Source organism: Petaurus breviceps, unplaced genomic scaffold (genome assembly GCF_028583685.1).
Source record: "Petaurus breviceps papuanus isolate PSGF00001 unplaced genomic scaffold, PetGlider_PUasm1.0 90792, whole genome shotgun sequence".
In the NCBI taxonomy this organism is placed as follows: domain Eukaryota; kingdom Metazoa; phylum Chordata; class Mammalia; order Diprotodontia; family Petauridae; genus Petaurus; species Petaurus breviceps.
Genome location: NW_027187347.1, coordinates 19,315,203 through 19,334,857, shown reverse-complemented (window position 1 = coordinate 19,334,857; position 19,655 = coordinate 19,315,203). Strand labels below are relative to the sequence as shown.

General features: G+C 39.4%; 1 long non-coding RNA gene across 3 annotated transcripts in view; it reads right to left on the bottom strand.

The window, feature by feature from the left end:
• LOC138147527 (uncharacterized) overlaps positions 1-15,020 on the bottom strand; it is a 98,891-nt gene extending 83,871 nt beyond the window's left edge. For 2 of the 3 annotated variants that reach the window (XR_011164832.1, XR_011164833.1), the window contains exon 1: positions 14,221-15,020. This is a non-coding gene — a long non-coding RNA (uncharacterized lncRNA). The remainder of the gene's footprint in view (positions 1-14,220) is intronic. The other variant, XR_011164831.1, reaches the window with a different exon arrangement.
• Positions 15,021-19,655: the final 4,635 nt, after the last annotated feature.

Genomic DNA, 19,655 nt, shown 5'->3' with positions numbered 1-19,655 from the left:
CCCTTACTGTCAAGAAATTCACAATCTAGTGAGGCAAACAGCACACAAACAAATGTGTATAAACGAGCTATATCCAGGATAAGTCAGAGATCATCTCAGAAGGAAGGGACTAAGATTAAGGAGGTTTAGGAGAGGCGGAGAGAGAAATAGGAGGAGGCATGTGCTAGGCAAGGCAAACCATGAGCTCCCCCCAGACTCTGTAGTGATTTCCTAGGACTCTCAACCCAAGAACCTTGGGAATATCAGTGCCTCCCAGACTCTGGCCCTGCTTCCAGACTATTTGTATCTCCAGAACTTAGAACAGAGTTTCACACATAGTCAATGCTTAATGAAGGCTATTTCATTCATTCATTCATTCATTGATCCCAATAAAACCCATGAACCTTTTACTAGACAATAAGAGCAGCCCTGGCATGGAGGTAAAGAATGAATAGGGCATGGCATTCATCTACTAGGAAGAGTTAACAAAAGCATAGCATCAGCTGCTTTTGCCAAGTCCTTCTTGAAGATCGTCCCTGGACCTTATTCTTTCTCCTGTCATAGTTTAAAGATCGCTGCATGCAAGGACCAGTGATAACTGTCTCTCCCCCATCTCCCAACTCATGTCTGATGAGGACCCAATGGAACGCTTTATCCTGGACCTCCCCTCTTTCCTTGTCCCTGTTTTCCCATAGCTCATGTCAGGCCTAAAACTTTTCCTTGTGTGAGTCAAAATAGAGATTTTCATAAGGGCTCATTTGCTTTTTAGCACTGCTGACCTAACTTTTGTGAGAGCCTTTAATTCTCAAGTCTGTTAGAATGGACTGGAACAAACCTTTAATAATTATAATAATTAATAACAATAATAATAGTTAGCATTTATATTGTGATTTAAGGTTAGCAAAGCACTTTACATATATTTTCTCATTTGATTCTTACAACAAGCCCAATTGAAATTTTATTATTTTATTTGATATGTTATTATTATATCCTTATATATAAGGAAACTGGTGTTGAAAGAGATTAAATGATTTGTCCCCACATCCAAGAATCTGAGGCAGGCTTCTTAACTCCAGGACAAATCCCCTTTCTGCTATACCTCTAAGTTGCCTCTGTAACTGTTGCAGTAGATGCAGGTATTCCCCAAATTCTACTGCTTTATCCATTAATGTACCCCCAGAAATACTCTGCAAAGGTACCAGAAACTGTAACCTAAGGAACCATGAAATGTAATGGCTATACAGTGATATATTTATCTGCCACCCACCCACCCAATTAGTGGGGCTGCCCCACCTGCTCTTTCTTCAACCTTCACACCCACACCTACACACCTCTACACAGAAGCATGAGAGCAGAAAGGGGATTATTCCTTTAGAGGGCTGCCAGGATCTTTCTTTGGCCCTCCCAGGTGGTTCACTGCTCTAACATAAAAGGCAGCTGGCCTCCAGCCTCGAAGCTGGTGGAAAAAGCCTGATTAAAGGTTGACTCCACACTGTGCAAATGGGCCGTGCCGAGCAGCTTAGTCCTCCTGAAGGGCACTGCACGTCAGTCAGGATGCCTGTCACCACCGCTCTTGATGCTGGGAAGGCTTCCAGCAAGGTAAAGACCAGAGAGAAATGGCCCCCGTTTATGCCATCATATCATGTTTGGACAGAATGAGAGTGTTTGTGCTTGTCTGAAGCAGGGCTTGACAGCTTGGCATCTCTCTCCCAGGTTGCAACAGTAAAAAGCCTAGGGAGCAGTGTTAGGTTAGGGCTCTGAGATTCCCAGGTTTATCTCCCAGGTGACCCTCGAGAAAGGGCAATTCTCTAGACCAGGAGCTCATAATCTTTGTGTATGTTGTGGTCCCTTCTGGCAGCCTGCTGAAATCAGTGGGACCCTTCTCAGAATGATAGTTTGAAATACATAAAATAAAATACATAGGATTCCAAAGGAAATGAATTCTATTAAAATATATATTAAAATATATTTTTAATATTTTAATTTAGTTAATTTAATTTAAATATTTAAATTAAAATTAAATTTATTTTAAAATTTAAAATTAAATTAAACTTTATATTAACATTTCTATTAAATTAATTTATATTTTAATTTAATTTAATTTAAAGTATTTTAAAATTCATGGCTCCCAGGTAAAGAACCCCCTGCTCTAAAGGTGACATTCCCTCCTGTGACTTTTAACAAAGTCTCTTTTCTTTAATTTCTCAAGTATCTGTGATTTGATTCCCACCAGGGTCTGTTCTCCTTTGCCCAGGGAAGACTCCAGCTCCTGCACTGGGTGGCATAGTGGCAAAAGCACTAGCCCATGAGTCCTGGAGACTCGTGTTCAAATGTGGCCTTGGATACCTTCTAGTTGTGGGCAAGGAGGACGATTCACTTATCTTTGCCTCAGTTTCTCCATTTGTAAAATGGGGATAATATTGCTACCTTCCAGGGCTCTTGTGAGGATCAAATGAAATAATATTTGGGAGACACTTTGTAAACTGCAAGTCATGTCATCATTCCCTGATGCTTTAAACTTTAAAGCACTATATAAATGCTAGTTGTTGTTATTATGATTGTTAATTACCTTTGTGGCCAAAATAATTCATCACTCGATGTCCTTCTTGTGATGGGAACATCTCTGATCATACCTAGACTTGTCCTTGGACAGAAGCCACAGTCTGTGGAGCTGGGTCTACCCTCGGTTCCTTTCCTATGTATCAGAATCTGTTAGAACTTGTTTCCATGGTCCTTGAGAAGCTGGGGCAATCACTCACCACAAGAGGAAGGATCTGGTAAGTAAACAGTACATAATTCACAGCCCACCCCTCAGGTTTGGATTCGTGGACAGGGTTGAATTATTACCAATAACAGGTATAACCACAGAAAGGCTACTTAATGTAGATAACAACTCATGCCACATCCACCTGTTCTGATCTATCTCTTGGGAAACCCATCGTGGAGAGGGAGCAGCACGGCATATTGGAAAAGACCCTAGGAATTGGCACCAGAAGACCTAGTTCTAACACCAGCTACCCCACCTAGATCTGTGTGGCCTTGGGAGATCACTTGAGCTCAGCTATCTCATCTTTAAAATGAGGGATTGGAATGAGAATAATGCCCAGATTACCTATGTCATAGAAAAGAACAGGAGCAAATGGGGTAACATACATAAGCACTATAGAAATAGTAGCTATTATTATTGTTGCTGTTGTTGTTACTGGGAGGAGGTAATGTATATAACAGCTTTGACAATTGTAAAGTAATATAGAAATTTAAGGTATTATCATTGTTATTTTTTATTTCAGATACAAAGTTTTCCTTAAATTTATAAGCTGCAATCTTTTTTGTTCTTTTTTATTTTTGGAGGGCAATTGGGGTTAAGTGACTTGCCCAAAGTCACACAGCTAGTAATTGTGTCAAGTGTCTGAGGACAGATTTGAATTCAGGTCCTCCTGACTCCAGGGCCAGTGCTCTATTCACTGTGCCACCTAGCCACCCCTATAAGCTGCAATCTTTACCAGGGTGAATATACTCTGTTTGGAAGCCCTTGAGCTTCATTATTGTGGATTGCTTCTTATTTCCCAAATATGCATCTACAGCTCCAGTGTGGTAAACTGTATGCTCCTGGAGAGCAGGGATTATCTCCCTTTTTTTTTTGTATGTGTCCCTAGTGCCCAGAACAGTGCTTAAAGATGGAGCCTGCCTTAATCTTCCTCAGTGGGCAGGGGGTATACTGACTGACTAATCAATTTGCTGACTTTATATGTTGGAACAGTAGAAACAGCATGGAATTTGGAATCAGGAGACCTGTATTTGAATCTGGCTCTGCTACTACTACCTGAATGACATTATTTTACCTCTTTGGATCTCAATTGCTTCACCTATAAAATGAAAAGGGTTGGATTCATGACATCTAAGTTCTTTTAAATAGACCATACCATCTCTAAATAAACCTATGGATCTTCCTGGCCTTGCTTTTTAAGAAGCTAATGTTCTATACCACCATCCTGCCAGTAACCCAAACCTAGTGTCATTCACATGTCATTCCCTCAGTATTCTCAAGATCCAGAGGCAAATCATTGATTTTAGATCTGGTGGTCTTTGAGAAAGAAGGTCTGGCTCTTGTCCCAGAGCACAGGATCTTTAGTTACCAAGTTCTAAAGGGTAGGGAGCCATTACCTGCTGGGCTAAATTGGTACCAACATAATGAGACTTTACTTCTGGACGGGAATCTTTGGAGAACCCTAAGAATAAGGAAGAAAGGGAAATAGATGACTCTAGAGATCTGACCAGTCAATGATAAAAAGAACTACAGAGGCAGCATACAGCAGTGGTTTCTACACTTTTTCATCTTAGGACCCCTGTTGTTGTTCTCATTCAGTCATTTCAGTCGTGTCCTACTCTTTGTGACCCTGTTTGGGGCTTTCTTGGCAAAGATACTGGAGTGGTTTGCCAATTCCTTCTCCAGCTTATTTTACAGATGAGGAAACTGAGGCAAATAAGGTTAAGTGGCTTGCCCAGGTTCACACAACTAGGAAGTGTCCAAGGTCAGGTTTGAACTCACAAAGATGAGTCTTCCTGACTTCAGGCCCAGAGCTCTCTCCACTCCAAGCTGCCCTAGGATCCCTTTACACACTTAAAAATTGTTAAGGAATCCTCCCGGAACTTTTGTTTACATAGGTTTTATTTACCGAAATTTAACACATTAGAAATGAAAACATCTTAGTATTATGATGAAAATAGTTTTGACGTCACTGACCCCATGAAAGGGTGTTGAGGACTTGACCACATTTTGAGAACCTCTGCTTTATTGAATTCTGGGAGCAGAATCTCAGAAACTTGCTGTTTGGGTCTGCTGCTTTTTCATCAAATGATCCAATCTGGGGTTTTGTATCCCTGTTAGATGGAAGATAGCCCAGCCCCAAATTCAAAGAGATAGAAAAGGCCTTTGATGAGCAACCATCTAGTTCAACATCCTTATTTTGCAAATAAAGAAACTAAGACTTAGAATGGTGAAGACTTCTCAGAGATTGCACGGCTATCTTGTGGCAGGTTTGGGTCTCAAACTCGGGTCATCTCACTCCTTATCAGTGTCGCACCACTATATCACACTGAATATCTCCTCAAATAATGGGAGTTAGAGCCTTGTCAGGTTCCCCATGCCAAGACCAGCCCTCTCTTTGCATTCCTCTCTTTTTACTATCAGTAGACACCTTGTTTTCCAGAGCCAAGGCCCAGCAAGCTAGCTGTGCCCTGAGCTTGGCATAACAGCAATCCTTTGTGATCTCCCTCTGGATGAACTCTGCTTCAGTGAAATCACAGAATTGTTTCACACCAGCCCCAGGTGTTCCCTGAGCTTGGACAAGCACCTGCAAGAACCACATTCCAGTCATGAAGCCCTGCTATGAATCAAACTGCCTCGTTGTTGCTGTTACCCCCTCAGCACCACAGCTACAGCTCACTGCATGTTTCCTTGTCTAGCTGCTATAATGTGTATCAAGGCTTAGCCTTGCACATGTGTCTAGTTTCCCTCCTCCAACAGAATAAAGAATGCTTTTTGATTACAATCACTGTTAACTTTTTGGTTTGGTTTTATTTTATTTTTCAGAGTTTAATAGTTGGTGTGTAACTTCTGTGAGCTCTTTGGTAATTTATTTTCTGGGTTTGACAGTCTTTGCGTTTATTAAAAAAAAAAAAAGGAGAGCAAATGGAACTGAAACATAAGTGGAACCTGAGGGGCCTTATGCTTGGATATTGTGTCAAAGGCTTGTGAAAGGACTCCAGACAAACCATAAGAAGTAGGGTGCAGCAGAACACTGAACTTTCACCAGGGCAGGACTCTACAGGGGGCGGGAAAGAAAGTTATGTGCCCATAGTGAGGGCTAACAAAATTGCCCTCCAGATCTGACCTATCGGGGAAAACAAAACAAAATTAAAACGCACTGATGAGGTAACTAGATCTGATAAGGCATACCGAGCTGTAACTCCAAAAGACTCATGATGGAAAAGGCCTTTCACATCCAGAGAAAGAATTACATCTGAATGCAGATTGAAGCCAACTATTTGCTCTCTCTTTCTTTTTGTTTTGTTTCTTCTTTCTCGTGGTTCATTCCATTGGTTATAATTCTTCTTTATAGCTTGACTATTGTAAAAATATGTTTAATGTAAAGGCATACATAGAACCTATATTCGATTGCATACCATCTTAGGGGGAGGAGAAAGAGAAGAGGGAGGGGGAGAAAATTTGGAACTCAAAAACTTGTGGAACTGAATGTTGTAAACTAAAAATAAATAAATTTAATAGGACATTAAAAAATTGCTCTCCAGATCTGACCTACATATAGGGAAAACAAAATAAAATCAAAGAAAAATCACTGATGAGGTAACTAGGTCTGATATGGCATATAGACCTGTAGATGTCCAGGAACACAGGACCTTTATGCATTACATGAGCTACTCTGAAGAATAGGGAAGTGAATTTTTAACCAGGCAATTATTAAAAGCAAGGGGAAGCATAAATGGTATGCTCATCAAATATGCAGATGACAAAAAGTTCATAGGGATAGTTAACTTCAGGATGAGAGTCTGAATCAGAATACTGGGCTGATTCTAATAAGATGACTTTCTAAAAGGATAAATGCAGTCTTTCACTTGGGTACAAAAAATTAACTTCACAAGTATAAAATGGAGGAAACATCGATGACCAGCAGTTGTTCTAAAAAAAAAGATCTAGGGGTTTAAGTGGATTGAGGATTCAAAATGACTCACTCAGCAGTATGACACAGCCCCATAAAAGCCGATCTGAACTTAGACTAGTGTTTTGGGCTACTGTGATCAAGGGAGTGATAGCTGACAATAACAGAGAGGTGATAGTCCCACTATATTCTGCCCTTTTCAGATGCTATATGGAGCATTGTCTGTTGTCCTAGGAACTATGGTTCAAGAAAGACATTGCTATGCTGGAGAAAGTTCAGAGGAGTCCACAGAGAGTGAAGGGAACTGAGTTCATGTTGTTCAAGGATCAGCTGAAGGAACTGAGTATATTTAACCTAGACAAGAAATGACTTGAAGGGGGAAGGTGGGAATGCATAATACCTGTCTGCGAGTATCCGAAAGGTTATCATGAAGAGTACAGAATAGATTTACCAGGGGGAAGAACCAAGAATCATGTGTGGAAGGTGAAAAAAGTGAATTTAGGTTCACTTTCAAGAAAATCTTCCCAGTAATTAGAGTTGTCCAAAAGTGGAATAAGTTGCTTAGACAGGTTGACGGGCTCCCCTTCCTTGAAGGTCTCCAAGTAGAGACTGGGCAACAACTTGTAGGGTATGTTATAGTATATGTAGTATGATATATATGTACATAAATATGCATATATGTATTCTTTTCACATATGAGATGGACTAGGTGGCTGTTGAGGTTCCTTTGTTGTTATTGTTGAGTCATTTCAGCTGTATCCAATTCTTCATGACCCCAGTTGGGATTTTCTTAGTAAAGATACTAGAGTAGTTTGCCACTTACTTCTCCAACTCATTTTACAGATGATAAAACTAAGGCAAACAGGGTGAAGTGACTTGCTCAAGCTCGCACAGCTAGTAAGTGTCTGAGGCTGGGTTTGAATTCATGAAGATCTGAACTTCCTGACTCTGTGTGGCACTCTCTCTGCGGTGCCACATTGCTGCCCTGCTAAGGTCTCCTATAATCCTCAAATTCTATAATTCTACAACATAAGTTGAGCAAGATATCTAAAATACATAGATTTTGTCTTCTCATATCTTGTTTCAAATAGAATATTCTTTTATTGGTGGTGTATTTAGGTAAATAAATGGCAATTAATTTTAGTAATTGATAAAGAGCTCTTTTATAAAACTGGTTTTACAAATAACAGTTCATATTTACATATCATCCTACAGATTACAAAGTGTTTTCTTCACAATAACCCTTTGAGGTACCTAGTGCAAATATTTATTTCCATTTTAAAGACCAGGAAACTGAGGTTCTGAGAAATTAAGCAATCTACCCAAGATGTAAGAAGTAAATGTCAGAGATAGGACTCTGACTTAGATCTCCTGAATTAGTTTAGATTTTCTTATCTAAAATAATAAATATTTATTATAATATATCTATATGCCACCTATAGACAAAATCTTCAGGCCAACTCTTCAGAATGAACAAGCAACAAGCCCTGATGGCTGTGGACACCTGCAGGAGAGCAGAGTCCCTGGTTTCAGTTGCAAGGTAGAGAGAACAGCTACAGTTGCAGCCACCAGAGGGTCTGCAGGGAATAAGATCATTTGCAGGACAGTGTGGCTAGGGGCCCTAGCCATGGCTAAGGAGTGAAGAGGAGAGCCCAAGGTTGAGCCCTGGGACAGACCTCAGAAATTAACAATAAGAAGGACCTCGGGGCATCATTCCCCATACCTTGGGACTAGGACTTGATTATAGTAATAGATGTTAAAAATAATAAAAATGAGTAAGCAAAAGAGAAAGAACCAAGCCATAGATGGCTACCATAGGGATAGGGAAGATTTGGGTTCATATTCATATGGAGATAATGGAGCTAAAAAAGCCACTCCTTTTTCAGTGAGAAATGTCTAATAGTCCCAAGCACAAAAAGAGTTCTTGGAAGAACTTTAAAAGGACCAGAGGGGTTGAGGAAATGTTAGAAAGAAAAATAAGACCAATCCAAGAAAATTTAAAAAAATATGAAAAGAAAGTCAACCAACTTGAAATAGAGAATCAAAAACTTAAGGTAGAAAATAATTCTTTGAAAATTAGAATTGGGCAAAAGGAAGCTAATTACATTCTAAGACATCAAGAAATAATAAAACAAAGTCAAAAGAATGAAATTAGAAAATAATGTGAAAAATTTCATAAGAAAAATAACTGATCTGGAGGACATATACAGGAGAAAATAATATAAGAATAGATTACCTGAAAATTATGATAAAAAAGTACTCAATACAATATTACAACAGATTATCAAGAAAAATTGCCCTGAAGTTCTAGAACAAGAAGGCAAAGCAGAAATAGAAAAAAATCACTGGTCACCACCTGAAAGAGATCCCAGGAGAAAAATGTACAGGAATATCATAACCAAGTTACAAAGCCCCCAGGTTAAGGAGGAAACATTGGAAGCAACAAGAAAAAAAACTATTTAAATATTGTGGAGCTACAATAAGGTAGCTCCAATACAAAATCTAGCAGCTACTACATTGAAGGACCATAGATCTTAGAATACTATATTTTGTAGAGCAAAAGAGTTGGGGTTGCAATCAAGGGTAATGCAAGTTACACAAAGTTAAATATAATCCTGAATGAAAAAAAAATTGACATTCAACAAATTTTCAGGTATTTGTAACAAAAATAACAGAACTTAAGGGAAATTAGACATACAACACCCAGGAGAAATATAAGGTAAACATTAAAGACTAATTATAAGGCACTCAATAAGGTCAAATTAGTTGCTTCTTATATGTGAAAATATCATCAGTTCTTTTATAACTGTCATTATTATTTGGGTAGTTTGAAAGAAAAGCTTGGGCTGAGCTGGGTATGATAGGGTGACTCAAAAAAATAAAACTATAGGGAGAGATAAAAAACAGTAATTATCTCATACAAATGAAGCATAAAAGGAAAAATTGATTCAGAAGAAGCTAGTAGGGGGAAGGCAGATAGTACTGGAACCTTCTCTCATTGGGAATAAGTTAAAGAGGGAACAATATCTAGAAAGGAATAAAAGTCTTCTAAATTCAGAAAGAAATAAGAAGGCAAGGGGATAGGGTGGGGGAGAGGATAAGGGGAGGGACTCTTTAAAGGGTGGGTAGGTTAAGGAATAGGAGGGCAAAGTAGTGGGTAGAAGTAAAGCAGAGGAGTGAGGAGGAATTGGGTAAATAGAGTGAGGATAGTGAGGAAAAATAGGAAGGAGAGAAATACACAACAAGTAATTCTAGATTAGAATGTGAATGGGCTGAATTTACCCATAAAATGGAAACTGACAGCAGATTAAAAATTTGAATTCAACAATATGCTGCTTTCAGGAAATGCTTTAAAAATGAAAGATACACACAAAGGTAAAATAAAGGTCAGGAGTATAATTTATTATGTAAAAAACAATGGTAGTAATAATTATCTCAGACAGAGTTAAAGCTAAAATAGATTAAGAAGCAAAAAATAAGGAAACTATACTATGTGTCAGCAATACTGTTCAATATTATTTGAGACCATTTAAAATAACTAGACAGAATAAAATACCTAATAATATATCTGCCAAAACAGACACAGGAACTATATGAATATAAACATAAAACACTTTTTATACAAATAAAGTCAGATCTAAATAACTGAAGTAATATTTATTGTTCATGGGTAGGTAAAGGCAATACAAAAAAAATGACAATTTTACTTAACTAATGTATTTATGTAATGCCATGCCAATTAAATTACTAAAAAATTATCTTACTGAGTTAGAAAAAAATAATGACAAAGTTCATTTGGAAAAATAAAAGGTCAGGAACTTCAAAGATACAAGGGGAAAAGATATATAGGAAATGGATTCAGTAATATCAGACCTTAAACTATATTATAAGGTCAAAGCATTGCTGAAGTATAAAATGGATAATTTTGATTATTTTAAATTAAAATTTTCTTGTATAAATAAAATCTATGCATCCAAAAATAGAAGGAATGCAGAAAATTGGGAAAAACCTTTCCTAGACAATCTCTCAGATAGGATCTCACTGGGTTGGAATATTGCTGTAGTGTAGGAAATGATGAGCTGGTTGCTTTAGAAAAACACGGAAATACTTAGACTTATGAAGGAAGATGCTGTCCACCTTCAGAGAAATAGATGACAAATGGAAATAAACATAGTATGGTCTTACATATGTGTGTACGAGTGTATATGTGTGTACATATGTGTATGTTTATAGATATCTATGTATATGCATATGGGTGTATATGTGTGTATAGGTACATGTATATCTCCAAGCTTAATTGTAGCCTTGTTTGGGAAGGGGGGAAAGGAGGAGAAAAAATAAAGTTAAAAAGAGCACAGCACAAAGCAAAAGAAAACCTACAAGGAAGCAAAGAAAAGCTGGACAGCTTTGAAAACAAGGGGTAGTATTTATTATATAGGTTTTCTTGAAATGGAAATTTTTTGTTTTATATTGATTCCTCTCTTATGTACTGCTGTGTACATGGCAATTATTTTTTCTTTTCTCATTTTGTGTTCAAATTTAAAATAAAGTTTTAAAATTCACCCCAAAAACTGAAGGATTACAACCTGACTCAGTAGCTAAATTACAGGTAGTTGTCTGAAACATCCAAGGATTACGTAACTTGCTCACTGTCACACAGGTGACAGTGATTGAGGCAGCATTTAAACCCAGGTATTTCCATGGCAGCTAGATGGCTCAGTGGATAGAGTAGATAGAGTGTAGGCTTGGAGTCAGGAAAACCTGAGTTCAAATCCAGGCTCAGAAACTTCCTAGCTGTGTGACCTTGGGCAAGTTACTTAACCTCTGTTTGCCACTGGAGAAGGTCGTGAAGAGTTGGACACAACTAACCAAGAGCAATTTATGACTCCAGCCCCCACACTTTCTCCAATACAGCGTATATGCTACAGTGGGCATTGAGCCATGACTCAATATATATCATTATCATCAAATGAATGTTATAAGAACAAAAAGCATCCCTCTGAAGTCCCTTCCACATAGTCTGCCTGCCTCTGGCTCTCTAAGTAGGTTTTAAATGTCTTGATATCCACAGTGATCATTGATATCAAGCCCTGAGTGACTGTTAGTGACATTAAAAGACTGAAAAGTCTTTTTTTTTCCCCTGCTCTAGCATCACGCTTTGATAAAGAAACAGGAGACAAAAGTCCTTTCACCCCCTGTTATTGTTTTCCAGTGTATTCCTCTGTTATCCCATTGGCAGAGAAAACCCTGGACAAACAAACAAACAAAAAGGTGTATGATCTGTCTGCTAACAACAATTAATAATTCACATTTGAACAGCGCTTTAAGGAAGACCGGCAGACAGCATAGTGCAGTGAGAATCCATCCTAGATCAAATTATCTCAAGAAATCTGGTTCCTAATCCCAGTTTTGCCACCAACTAACAAGGATTTGAGGGGGGGAAATCACTTTATCTCTCAAGCTTGAGTTTTTTTTCTATGAAATAAGGAGTTGGGACTGAACTGCATAATTTCTAAGGATCTTCACCCCCAACACACAAAATTCCTATGACACATGAATCTACTAAGAGAACAAAAGGTGCCCACCAGAAGGATGACTAGTGGGGCTTTCATAAGATCATTGACAGAGCTGGAAAGGACACATGTCCGCTTTGTTCTGCCAGGGAACCTGAGCCAGCTGCATTCTTGCCATCTGGAGCCTGCTGGGAGAGAAGGGATATACTGATACCTTGTTTGGATGTTCCACATGGTCACTTGGTGTGTCTGAAGGGGAAAAATAGGGGCAAACAGTATAGTGAGGAAGGAGAGCCAGAGAGTGTGGTGAGAGATGAGGGAGGAAGCTAACAATAACAAAATACATATATCCCATGACTCTCCTCTCTTGCATACTCCAAGATAGAAGGGCCTTGCTCCACTGAGTCCCCCCACCATTGGAGTGGTTTGAGTGTACTATTTGAGACCTCTTATTGTCCAAAACCCTTTTACAGAGTGGTGAAGAAAGGGAACAATGAAAGGTCAAGAAAAGGGGGAAAAGAAAGAAAAAAAAGGATGAATTTTTTTACTTGACAAAATATTAATTTAACAAAATATTACCAAGAAGGGTTCTTGTTGAAGGAGGTTGGGGATGTCACTGGTAAATTACAGTTATGTAAAAAAAAGAGAAAAGAGTATCAATGAAGCAATTTTTAAAAAAAGAAGTATAAAGTTGAATGTAGGCTACCAACCAACAAAAGTTTCATAGAATCTAATGTAGAAGATGGGAGGGATCTTGGAGCTCATCTAGTACAATCTCTTCATTTAATTAGTGGGGAACCAAAAGCTCAAGCAAATGAAGTGACTTGCCCAAGGTCACGCTGTCAATTAACGGCAGAGCTGGGACTAGGTCCAAAGCTCCTGACTCCCTTTCAATGCTCTTCCCATTAGGTAACTCTGTCCCCTTATTCCTTTCTTCCTGTTCTCACTGAGCATGAAGGGTCCTAGGATCATAGGATTCTGAGCTAAAAAAGACTTTAATCAGCATCTTAGCCAAACCCTTTATTTTACAGATGAAGAAATTAAGGTCCAGAGAGGTCAGCTAATGTGCCCAAGGTCAAACAGGTAGTAAGTGGAAGAACTTGGATTCAAACCAAGGTCTTATTACTTCAAGGCCAGTGCTTTTTCCATTAACAACCCTGTCCATGACTGAAGGGGGAGAGAGGCATCCTGTATCATCTGCCAGGCATGTGCTGGTGGCAGCTCAAAGTGCCAAAGTGATTGTTACATTTTCAGTATTTTCAAGCCTGTGAAGTTGGCAAATCAGGGCTTGATTTATTGTGTTGTTGATCTTCTGGAACTTAAGAGAGTGATGGAGAAAATGCTGATAATAAAGACTAAACTTGAGTGTGTCAAGAATCCTTTTTTTAGGAATACTCCTATGCTATAAGAAATGATGATCATGGAAAGACTTGCATGAAATAATGAAAACTAAAATGACAGCACCAAGAGAATGTTGTGCATAGTAACAGAAATATTGTCCTAACAATGACTTTGAATGACTAATTCAACTTGAGTATAATAGATACTCAAACCAACTACAAACTACTGCAGCTACCTATGAAGGAAGGTGCTATCCATCTCCAAAGAAAGACCTGATAAATAGAAGTATGTATAGTATGGTTTTATACACACACACACACACACACACACACGCACGCACGCACGCAGACGAATGCATACTTATGTTTAATTGTAGCCTTCTCTAGGGCAGGGTGGGGAGGGAAGGACGAAAAAAAATACACAGTAAAGATCAAAAGAAAACTTAGAAGAAAGCTCAGAAATGTAAGGTAGTTTTGAAAACAATGGGTAGGATTTATTACATAGTTCAAAAAAAGGTAAACAGTCTGAAATGGAAACTCTTGGTTTTATGTTGAATCTTCTCTTTATGCTGTGCTGTGTACATGAAAATGTATTTAAGTTCAAAATGAATAAAAAAATTTTTTAAAGAATTTTTTAAAAGAATCCTCTTTTTATTCCCAGAAAGATGGCTGTCAAACATTTACCCTCATATTCCCCTTTATACTTACTGTTCAAGAAGGTTTAAGAATGACTGGTTCCCTTGTCCAGCTTCTGAGGATGGAGGGAATGGTGATGGCAATGTTCCTGCTTTATAAAGGACAAGGAGAAAAGAAGTGAATTTGCATCCACTTTGTTTCAGCTCCTGGACCCTCGGCAGTGGGGGTAGGGGTGAAGAAGTACATGGGTGATTCAGGAAGTAGCAGCTGGTGAAATGGTGGCTCTTTGTTTTCTTTAAAGGGGTGGGGGCTAGGGCTTAAGCAACAGGATCAGATTGAAAGTTGGCAGGTGGCTTTGCCTGTTTACTTGCAAATGTCACTGTAAAAGAGAGCAGGCAAATTCCTTCCCAAGATGGGATAAACCTCTGGCACCCAGCCTAAGAGGCTCATGAGAGCACATTTGCCTATCTCTCACTCTGGATTTATGTGATTGTTTCTCTTGTCTAGGTACAAAAAGCACCTGTGAAAGTTCCAGTGACTTCAATTCATGGGATTGGCACTAGATGGTGAGGGCCCACTACTGACCAATGGAATGGCCAAAGGCTCTCTTAGAAAGTTATAGCGGTGTCTGCTGAAGACATCCAGCAAGGATCACCATCAGAGAAATAGCTTCTCTATCTGTGATGATGCAGTTTTAGAGGAAGCTAGAGTGGATGGAGTTGGACGAGATGCCCCATAAGGTCTCTTCTAGGGCAGAATCCTGTGAGCCTGGGACCCTTCGTGCACAATGAAAGTGAGGGAAAAGGAGGGAAAGGAAGAAAGTGACAGGGTTATCTAATGGAAAGAGCCCTGAAAGTCAGGAGACCTGGTCCTAGTTTTAGTTCTGCCACTAGTTAACAATGTGACCCTGGACAAGCATGTCATCTGTTTGAGCCTCAGTTTCCCCAACAATTACATAGAAAGGTTGTACTAGACGAGCTCCCATATCCCTCCCATCCTCTGTGTTAGATTCTATGAAGCTTTTGTCAGTTGGTAGCATATACTTCTTCCTTTTTAAAAAAAATTATTTATTGATGATCTTTTCTTATCCTTTGTTTTTAAACATTACTATCATTTCCCAGAGACTCCTTCCACCTCCTGCAAGAAGAATAAACAATAGTGGACAGAGTGATCTCCTTACCTGGAATCAGGAGGGGGCTCAGATCCTTATTAGATGTGTGACCTCAGGCAAGCCACTTGACCTCTCTCTACCTCAGTTTCCCTATCTATAAAATGGGGATAATAACTAGCATCTACCTCTCAAAGTTGTTTTAAGAATATAATGAGATATTTGTAAAGCAATCTATAGTTTAAAATTATGTATATATGTATCTATATGCATAATTTTAAGTACTTTGGAAACCTTAAAATTATGTATAATATATAATTTACTATATAATATGGCCATGTATTATATAGAAAATTATATATTACATATAATTTAAAGTCACTTAGCCCTTCTTTCTCTATACAAAATTATATCTCTAAAATATATAATTATATATGATTATATATAAAACCTCTCTATATAGTATCTACCCCACAGGGCTGTAATGAGGCTCATATAAGAACATTATTGTCACTAATGTTTGGAACTAATTCATGGACTGGGAAGGTTGGATCTCTCTTGTGCTTTGCAAGTGGGAAACGAAGGGAAGTTGTTATGAGATGGGAACAAAGCTCTCACTGAAACAAGAAGCTCACATTCGTACCTCAGCATCAGGGAGTTGGTTCTTACAGATCTTCAAGATTATAACAGATAGCTTAATGCATCTCTTCTTCCCTTTCCATTTTGGCTCAATACGCACTTTATTCCATTATCAGCCCTTACCTCGTCTATCATTTTATCATGGTTCTCTATGACACTGGGGCCCCAACAGAACAGGGTTATAAGATTACTTGAGAGCAAGCCTTTTCTGAAAATCTTTCTTGTTTTTCCCTCTGGGATTTTAGGCTCCAAGGACAGAGTCAAACTTTAATAGTATTTAATGTGTGCAAGAGCTTTGGAGAAAAAAAAAAGTGGTAAGTGCTTTATCTTGCAGGGCTGTGGGGAGGAAAGCATGCTGTTAACCTCAAAGTGCTAGGGGGGAAATGGGTTATTCCTTTGATACAAATGTAAGCAGGTTCTGAATTATCTCAATTTCTGAACTCTGAAGATTAACATTTTGTAGGGTTTTTTGTTTGTTTGTTTTAGTTAGGAATGTGGGAAATGTGGACAGCTGAAGGAATATGAGAATCTTAAGCAGCATAGTGTAATGGACCAGTGGTGGGGGACCTGCGAGGCCACATGTGGCCCTCTAGGGTCCTCAAATGTGGCGCTTTGACTGAATCCAGACTTCACAGAACAAATGAGAAGTTTGGATTCAGTTAAAGTACCGCACTTGAGGACCCTAGAGGGCCACATGTGGTCTCAAGGTCTCAGGTCCCCCACTCCTGGAACCCCTCTACATACACAAGTGATCCTATTCGATCCTGTCTTCTCTGATAGATTATCTCCTCTGTCATCCTGCTTTCCTTAATCTTCAACTTCTCCCTCGCTAGTGGTTGCATCCCTGCCTACAAACATGTCCACATCTCCTCCATCCTCAAAAAAAACTCCACCTGATCCATCTATTCCTACTAGCTCTTGTCTCATCTCTCCCCCTCCTTCTGCAGCTTTGCTCTTGATAAAATCATCTCTAATCAGCCCTGCTGCTTCCTTTTCTCTCATTCCCTAAGGTCCTAACTCTTTGCAGTTTGATTTCTGACCTCATTATTCAAGTGAAACTGCTCCCTCCAAAGTTACCAATGATCCAACTGTCCAACCTAATGTCCTTTTGCCAGTCTTCATCCTCTTGATCTCTCTTCAGCCTTTGATATGCCTCCTTCACACCCTCTTCTCTGTAGGTTATCCCAGATGTGCTCTCTCCTGGATCTCCACCAACCTGTCTTACTGACCCTTTTCAGATTCCTCTGCTGGATCTTTATCTAGGCCTTATCCACTAACAATGGGTATCTCCCAAGGCTCTGTCCTGGGTCTCTTTCTCTTCCATTTCACTTGGAGATCTCATATCTGCTTCCATGATTTCAATTATTATCTCTAGATCGATGACTGTCAGATCTATTTGTCTAGCTCTAACCTCTCTCCTGATCTCCAGTCTCAAATCTCCAACTTCCTATTGGACATCTTGACCTAGATGTCTCATAGACATCTTAAACTCAACATGTCTAAGACTGAATTCATTATCTATTCCTCCAGGCTTTCCCCTCTTCCTAATTTTCCTATTACCTTTGAGGGTACCACCATCTTCTCAATTTCCCTAGGCTCATAACCTAGGTGTCATTCTGAACTCTTACTAGCCTGCATCCAAGCAGTCAGTTTTACCTTTGGAACATCTCTCTCTTGCCACCCTGGTCTTTGGCAATAGCCTTCTGATTGCTCTTCCTGTCTGTCTGTCTGCCTCCCTCCCTCTCTCTCTTTCTCTCTCTCTCTCCTTCTGTCTGTCTCTCTCTCTGTCTCTCTCTCTCCTTCTGTCTCTCTCTCTCTCCCTCTATCTCTCTCTCTCCCTCTGTCTATCTCTTTCTCTCTCTTTCTGTCTCTCTCTGTCTCTCTGTCTCTCTCTTTCTCTCTCTCTCCGTCTCTGTCTCTGTCTCTCGTGTCTTTCCTCTCTAGTTCATCTTCCACTTAATTGTCTAATTAATCTTCCTAAAATGCAGGTCTGACCATATTGCTCCCTTATTCAACAAACTATCAACTCCAGAATAAATTATAACATCCTTTGTTTGATATTTAAAGTCCTTCATAACCTGGTCCCCACCCCCTCCTTCCCATCACCCCCTTTCTAGTCTTCTTAAATCTCACACCCCTCTCCACGTTCTCTGTGATCCAGTAACACTGGTCTTCTTGCTTTTCCTTTTACAAGACACTATCTCCTGACTCTGGGCATTTTCACTGACTGTCCCCCATAACTGGAATATTCTTCCTCCTCATCTCCACCTCCTGGACTACCTGACTTCCTTCAAATCCCGCCTAAAACCTTACTTTCTACAAGAAGCCTTTCCTGATCCCCACTAATGCTAGCACCTTGCATGTGTTGATTATCTTCAATTTATATATTGTCTCCTCTACTAGACTCTGAGCTCCTTAAGGGAAGGAACTATTTTTCATCTATCTTTATATCCTCAGCTTTTAGTACACTGACACATAGTAGGCGCTTAATTAACACGTGTTGACTTACTGAGTGAGTGGTCATTTTCCCTGATGTTTTCATCATTTCCATCTCCAAGGAACCATTGCTGCCCCAATTAGTGAAATTCAAATCTAGTATTGAATTTCCCCTTGTTGGTTTCTCTACATTTTAAAGAATGAAATCATCATTTAAAAAAGTAAAAAAAGATATTAGAGGATCTGCTTTTGTCAGGGACAAATCTGCAGTAGATGTACGGATAACTGAAGCTTCTAGTCATCACTATTCTGAGCGAGGCTTCTGAACATTTCATCTTCCCATACACCCCGGCGATCTCACCATCTGCCTGCCAGTGTTGACTTGCTCTTCTGCACCTGGACCAGGACCCTCCACACAAGACCAAAGACCTTGTAGTATATACACTCAACTCTTCAATTGCCCAGCACCAGTCCCAGGGAAGTTAATCAGCTCATCTTTGGCTCCTGCCCGACAGTTCAGCCCAGTTGATTAATGACTCCTAGTGTGTGCAAACTACTTTACTTAGTCCACTATGTTCTTCAGCAATTTCAGTTGTGTCTGATTCTTTGTGATCCCATTTGGGGTTTTCTTGGCAAAGATACTAGAGTGGTTTGTCATTTCCTTCTCCAGTTCATTTTGCAGATGAGGAAACTGAGGAAAACAGGGTTAAGTGACTTGCCCAGGATTACATGGATAACAAATGTCTGAGGCCAGATTGTCTTCCTGACTCCAGGCCCAGTGTTCTATCCACTGGGCCATCTAGCTGCCCTACTGGTTATATTGGCTAGGCCTTAAATAGGCCCTAAACAACACACCATGCTCCAGCTTCATATCCCATCCAGTCATCCATCTGTCATCTACCCAGGCCGTATCATCTGCTTGCCCACAACCTCTTTGAATATCCTCAGAAAAACAAAACAAAACAAAAAAACCCACCTCTCCCTGTTGACTGCTCCTGGGGAAGGAACAATATTCTAACCCCTCCTCCTATGCAAGTTAGCTAATTTTTCCTTTAAAGATATTGGAATTATACTTGAGTCTTGATTGACTCTTGGAACTGAAGATTCAAGCTATTAACATCACTTGCTGGTTGTCTGAGCACAAAGCAGCCACAAAGAAATCCAAGTGTTTTCTGATATTTGACTGGTAGATCAGATGACTGTTCAAGGGAGCATCATTTGGCAGAATCAATTGAGGAGCTGCCTATTCTTGTTGAATATCTTTCTCCTAATATGGCTAAGGAATCTCTCTCTCTCTCTCTCTCTCTCTCTCTCTCTCTCTCTC